The sequence below is a fragment of the Arachis hypogaea genome, chromosome 17 (assembly GCF_003086295.3).
Source record: "Arachis hypogaea cultivar Tifrunner chromosome 17, arahy.Tifrunner.gnm2.J5K5, whole genome shotgun sequence".
In the NCBI taxonomy this organism is placed as follows: domain Eukaryota; kingdom Viridiplantae; phylum Streptophyta; class Magnoliopsida; order Fabales; family Fabaceae; genus Arachis; species Arachis hypogaea.
In genome coordinates, this window is record NC_092052.1 from 103,364,471 (window position 1) to 103,371,178 (window position 6,708).

Sequence of the window (6,708 nt, forward strand, 5' to 3'; positions counted from 1 at the left end):
TTTAAACGAAGCACCCACTTGAAAAAAGGTTATGCTTTAGATTCAACTACTAAATAACTAAATACCAATAATGTTATTTGAAAAAAAGAAAACAATAATGTTGGTATCAAACATATAAATTAACCCAGGCATGACTTTTAATTAGCTTTTGTATTTTGGTTAGACACTTAGAGGTTGGAAGATGAAATATGCTACAAGCACAATTATTGGAGTTTAAAGGGATCCATTTATTTCACTTATATATTCATTTTTTCTTGCCAAAATTTTTTTGGTGACTTTTTCTATGCCAAAATAATAGAGGTATTCACGAATCAAATTGATTTAAATTTAAAAAAAAAATAAACTGATTACATTTTAATAGATTTGAGTTGTTTTAAATATGAAAATTTTGTATGTAGACCCGAACTAATTTAAATTGATTAAATTCAGATTGGATATTTTTTTTTTTTACTAGATTGGATCTATTTGAATAATTGAATATTTCAATTGAAAATAAAATTTTGAAAAATGAAAAATATATATATAAAAAAAGAGAGAACCATTTTATGTAAATAATACGTAATAATAATAAAAAAAATAATACATCATTAAAATTATACTTAAATAAATATTATAATTTAAATTAAAAAATTATATATATGTTATTATATTTTATTTTTTAAAATAATATAAACTTAATTAAATAATTAGATTTATTTGAATTTTGCGATCTCAAAATTAATATCTAAATCAATTAAAATGAAATTAATCAAATTCAATTACATTCGATTATCCTTTAAATACAAAACTAATATAATAAAATCAGATCGATTTTAGTCGGATCAAATTTTCTGTACCATAAACACCCTTGCAAAATTGCAACTATTCAAGTAGATCGGAATTGGAAGGTACAGATAAGAGAGTTTGATTTTAGACGATAAAATTAGGACCCACACATAAATCGCAATCCTTATCTTGCTTGTTTGTGTCGTTTCTCATCAAAATTTTGGAGAATGAAGCAACATACAAGTAACTAGCTGTATTGTGGTTGGAGTACATGGACCATTGGTCCTTTAATTTATTAATTCTTACTACACCAATGCACAAGATAAAGTCAAGTCCCCAAAAACACGTGCTTTCATTCAATTTTGTTGTATATGCTTCATTTTTTATTTATTTATACCTTTATCTACATACCGTATATAGATATATGCTAGACCTTAGATATTCAGTTCTCGAAGAGGCAAAGCTAGGGGTGCACAAGATTCGGTCCGTCTGAAGATTCGGACCGGACTCGATGATTTTGGGACTAATTTAATTTGGTTTTGTTATGATTCGGTCAGACCTGAGATTTCAATAAATAGTTTCGGTTATTTATTAAATCGGGTTCGGGCCAAGTTTCGGGTCACCCGACCCCGATTCCGACACGTTGGACCTGTGTAGTTATTTGCTATTTAATATTTTGTTGTTATAAGTTGGTATGACACTATAAATTATTATTATTATGTTAATCTTGTGTTAGTTGTTAACTTTGTTTTAATTGTCTTTTGAACTTTGAATGTTTAATGTGTAATTGATATAATTATTATTATGAAACTTTAAATTATTATTATTAGATTCTAAATTATTATTATGCGAATGTTGTATTGTTATGAAATAATTATTTTTCAAAATTTAGAGGTTCAAAAGATGTAGAATCTAATTTTTGGTGATGTCGTGATAAAGTTGATCAAGATCCGGGTTTCACCCGATTTAGATCCGGCTTAAGTATGGTCCGAAAGTAACACGATTTCATCGGATCTAGGGTCGAATAAGGGTCTCATAAATAGATCCGATCATTATTTAGAGTCGAATTCGGGTCACGACGAACCCGATTTCACTTGGCCCCATGTGCACCCTAGGCAAAGCCATTCTAATATTGCGGAAGCTAAGATTAATTAACTCATCCTGTGTTACAATATAATTGCCCCCTCCATTATTTTTAAGGAAAAATTCACACAGTAATTGGAGCAGTAGTAGTTGAGGCCTTTAGTCTATAAAATAATTAGGGAAAGTTTAAAATATTAATATTTTTATTAAAATTTAATCAATATTTAATTAATAAAAAAATGAATAATTTTATATTATTAGATATAATTTTACATTATTTAAAATATTAATAATAACTAATTAAAGACTATAAATCACAAAATTTACTATTTCTTAACATTTCTCAAATAATTATTCCATATATAAAAGTATGCAAACAAATATGTCAATTGACATATTCAATTATTTATAAACTAATTCGGGTGAGATGGACATTATTTTCTTTGATCTTTCTTTTTCTTAATCTAAAAATAACTCCCATTTCCGATATATAATATAAGTAATGAATGAAAAAAAATTAGTACCTTTTTTTTAAGTTAGGAATGAAACTCAAATTTGTAATTTCTAAATGAGTATGGGGAGATTATGCTATTTGAATTATAGTTTATTCGAAATACTTTTATTTTTTTAAAATTTTAATACAATAATAATGTATAACAATTAACCTTTAATTTTAAGTAAAAAAAATATATTTAAAGCACTCTTTTTTTATATTTTTTATAGTATAAAAATAAATTTAACATTTTTCTCAATTTTTTATCAATAACTTTTAATATTAATAATAAAAAATACATAAAAATAGTGTATACAAAAATATTAAATATATAATTATTTATATATCTTTTTTCTCATTTTAAATTTTTTGAAAAAATAATTTTATAATATGGTATTAAAATTTTTATAATCAAAAGATCTAGAATTTAATTTTTATTATTCTCCAAAAAGAAAAAATAATAATATAAGATAAATAAAAAAAATTATATAAAAAATCAAAAATTCCAAACAAAAATTTTTATTTAAGAGAATACATTAAAAATATAATTATACATATTTTTTATCAGCTTAAATTCTTAAAAAATAGTTTTATATAAAAAAACATATAATATTACTCTTTTAAATAATAGTTATTTTTGGTGAAAGATTTGATGCTTGATTCTTTGAGCAGCGACCTAATTGAATTGAATTGAAGGTTATGCGTTTCTGGTCGTAAGAATGATGCAATAAAAAACAAAATCCAACGGAATCAATTAAGGATAAGTGGGTCAGATACATGAGACAATAATCATGTGCGTTGCTTCTGTTCTCTTTCAACCCCCTCCATTATTCCTTTATTCTTATCCTACGCCACCATAAAATTACAATTAAGACTCTCAAGACTTTTTGCTAAACCAATTAGGTCCAGTTTGGGTAACCAACTTAATTAAGCTCTTTTTGATAAAATAACTTAAACAATAAATGACTCTATTAAAAGTAACTTATAAATAAGTTATTTTGTGTTTGGATTTTTAACTCTAAAAGTGCTTATTTTATAGAAATGTAATGAAAAATAGAAGTATTATGAGAGAAGTCATTTTTTTTAACTTCTCTATAAGCTCCAAAATAGCTTCTTAGAAAGTTACAATTTAATTTTAAAAATTACACCAAACATTAATACTACCACTTTTTATAAGTCAAAAATTAAAAAAAACTACTTATAGAGTTTTCTAAACGGACCCTTAATCTCTTAAGACTGCTATGCAAATTAATTAATTAATTATTAAAGCTAAGATAATGCGTGATTGGTTTTAAATAAAGTTTATCTTTCTAAGCTAGTAATAATAAACCATGGTTGAGAAATTATACTAGTTCAAATTAAAACTTTGAAGAATTGAACGACTAGCTAACTCCAAACTTTGTCACTAGTACTCAAAACACGAGAAACTCTTCAACTATAGCCCATGTCTATCAAATACTTTAATGTTCCTCCGATAAGAATGAATTTGGTATTTTAATATTTGTGACTACATCCATGCATGATGCATGCATCTATATTAATCAGTACAATAGTTATTTTCTTGTACAAAGTAATGGAAGGTTTTTAAATATACCGATATACCGGTGTTTCAGTAATTTTTAAATGTTTATTTTAATTATATATATTATATATATTTTTTATAATTTTAAAAATTACTGAAACATCGATATACCGATATATTTAAATTTTTTTCCAAAATAATAGTGAAATATCCTAATAAGACTGAAAAGTTTGTTCAGCCTTTCAAAGAAAATTAGAGAGGTCCAATAATTTTGCAGGAATCCTTGACTGCATGGTCACTTATCTAGATAGACTTATGTATTACCATTTTTATTAAATTTTGGGTTGGATGATTTTAGATTTTCTTGCACAGTCTCTTTTAATCTGACAAACAAATTGAAAGATTGATTTATTACTAATCGGAGCTCTATTTCAGAAATAATTTTAAAGTGATTATAATGAAAAATTGAATTCGATATCTTTAAATTATGAAAGTCGCGTATATACAACTCTGAACTATTATTATATCATATAAGATATATACATCAATATTTGAAATGTGTCTTGACAAAACGCTAATAGTAACGTGAAGTGTACAAGTAAACCAACAGAGAAGAATACAAAAAAAGGAAAAGTAGGAAAGACAATGATAGAAATGCATTATTGTTCAAAGGAAAAGAGGGACTGTCCCTACCCACCCAAAGTTCCAAATCTTCGTTGTATGACCAGTTCAGATACATACACACATACCTCCACTAGCTAGCTAGGCTATGCAATGTAAACAAATTTCATAAGGATATATAGTAATAATTGCACCAAACTACTACAAAAAAATTAAACTAATAAAAAAAAACTGTGATCTTTGACCTATGGTTATAACTTTTTAAACAAAGTCACAATTTTTAACTATGGTTAACATAGTCGTGGTCAAAGTAATAAAAATTTTAATATTATATTATAAAATATTTAAATTAATAAATAAAAACACATAAATAATTATATCTCTTATTATAATAACGTAGTGGTGGAACCTATCGACAAGGCGAAACGATATGTAATAATGATTAGAAATTTTACAGAGCCCAATTATTTTGATTACAAAATGTGGTTTAGTTCTTTAATTCTCACCTCTCTCTTAAGCAAGTGATCACATGTGAGTGTGGGGTGGGTGAGTAGGTGAAGTGAGGTGAGATAATGCCAAAATCAATAGGCCTTTGCATCCACATGTCTGCTGGGACCGTCCTAAAATCAATCTCAAACAATTGATTCAATAATTCAAATTCAAACAAATCTAGCTAGTAACTATATAAGATGTAGTTAATTAGCAGTTATTGGTAATAATATACATTTGTACGGTACATACGGTGTGATCTCTTTGTACTGCATCATATATATATATATATGTACTTCACTTTTTCTTACAACATTGACATTCATGATTCATTATTGTAGTTGCGTGGCTTAGCTCCATGAAGAACAAAACTATGTATGTATATCTGTCTTCATATTACATTTTTCTTGATTTCATGAAACAATGATACAAAAATAAATAATGTTATCATAATATTAATTGTTAGGTGCATATCACTACAAAAATCTCTATCAAAGAAACTATGCATTATGCATATGTGACTATGACTCGACAACTAACACCCGTGTTTCCAATTGATTGCCAATTAGTAAAAAGTTTAATTAGTTGCACTACTAATCAAAATTCTTAGCTAGCCATTACTATTTTTCAACGCCTTTACAACTACGATTACTGGCGCTAATAATGAAATAAATCAAATTAAAGTTGCATTGTCTCGCAAGGGGATAAGATCGGATCATATATATGATTAACCACAAGTAGTGCGCATGTCATCCATCATTATCACCATGCAACAGTACGTAGTGTAAGACTAACAACTTAATGATATGAAACTTAATGAAAAATTAAAGGTAAATTGATCGAATTCTAGTCTTTTACCTTTGAAAATTTTAATTCAATTTTAAAAGTTATCTCATGAGCGAAGGAATATTTCACACCACTTATAAATTATCTTTAAAGAATTTAGAAACGATAATCTAAAACGTGAATAAAATAAATGGATGACCTAACAATATTAAATTAGATATGTTCTAATATCATATTTTAATTAAAATTCAATAGGTCTAACTTAACATTCAAATACTAACTCGCCAAATGAATGATATTTCACACTTATAAATTACTTAGAAATTTTATTCTTGATATATATATGAGTGATGGAGGGAATTGAAGAAAGGGTGTCGGCAGCTTCATCAATTCATCACGTTAGGAAATGAAATGAAATGAATGATATTGGCAATGTTCGTAGGTTCTTTTTCTTGTTTGTTGCATAGCAAAGCAATAATGAAAAGGCTCACTCAAAATCATAATTCATGTCAAAATGGTCCCTTCACCCTCGCTAAGCTACGAGCTACCTGTGGCTCCAACTTGTTCGCACTGTTAGATATTTATTCATTCAGAAAGTATAAGAAGTCAATGGAATATTTATACAATATGTATAAAGACTCTTATTTATTTATTTATTTTTATATATATGCTTACTAATAAGGATATATTGGTTATTTTTCTTTTCTATATTATAACACTAAATGACTAAAACCGGACTATGAAACGTGAGAGATTGATTATATATATGGCCCACCGTAACAAAAATATTTTATATATATTAAAAATTAATTATCAAATTATATGGTCGTTATATATCTATATGTATATATTTATATATATTGGTTTATATTATTTTTTAACTAAATTAACTATTAAAATAATTAAATATGTCATAATAAAACAATAATCAAATTAATAAAGATAAATA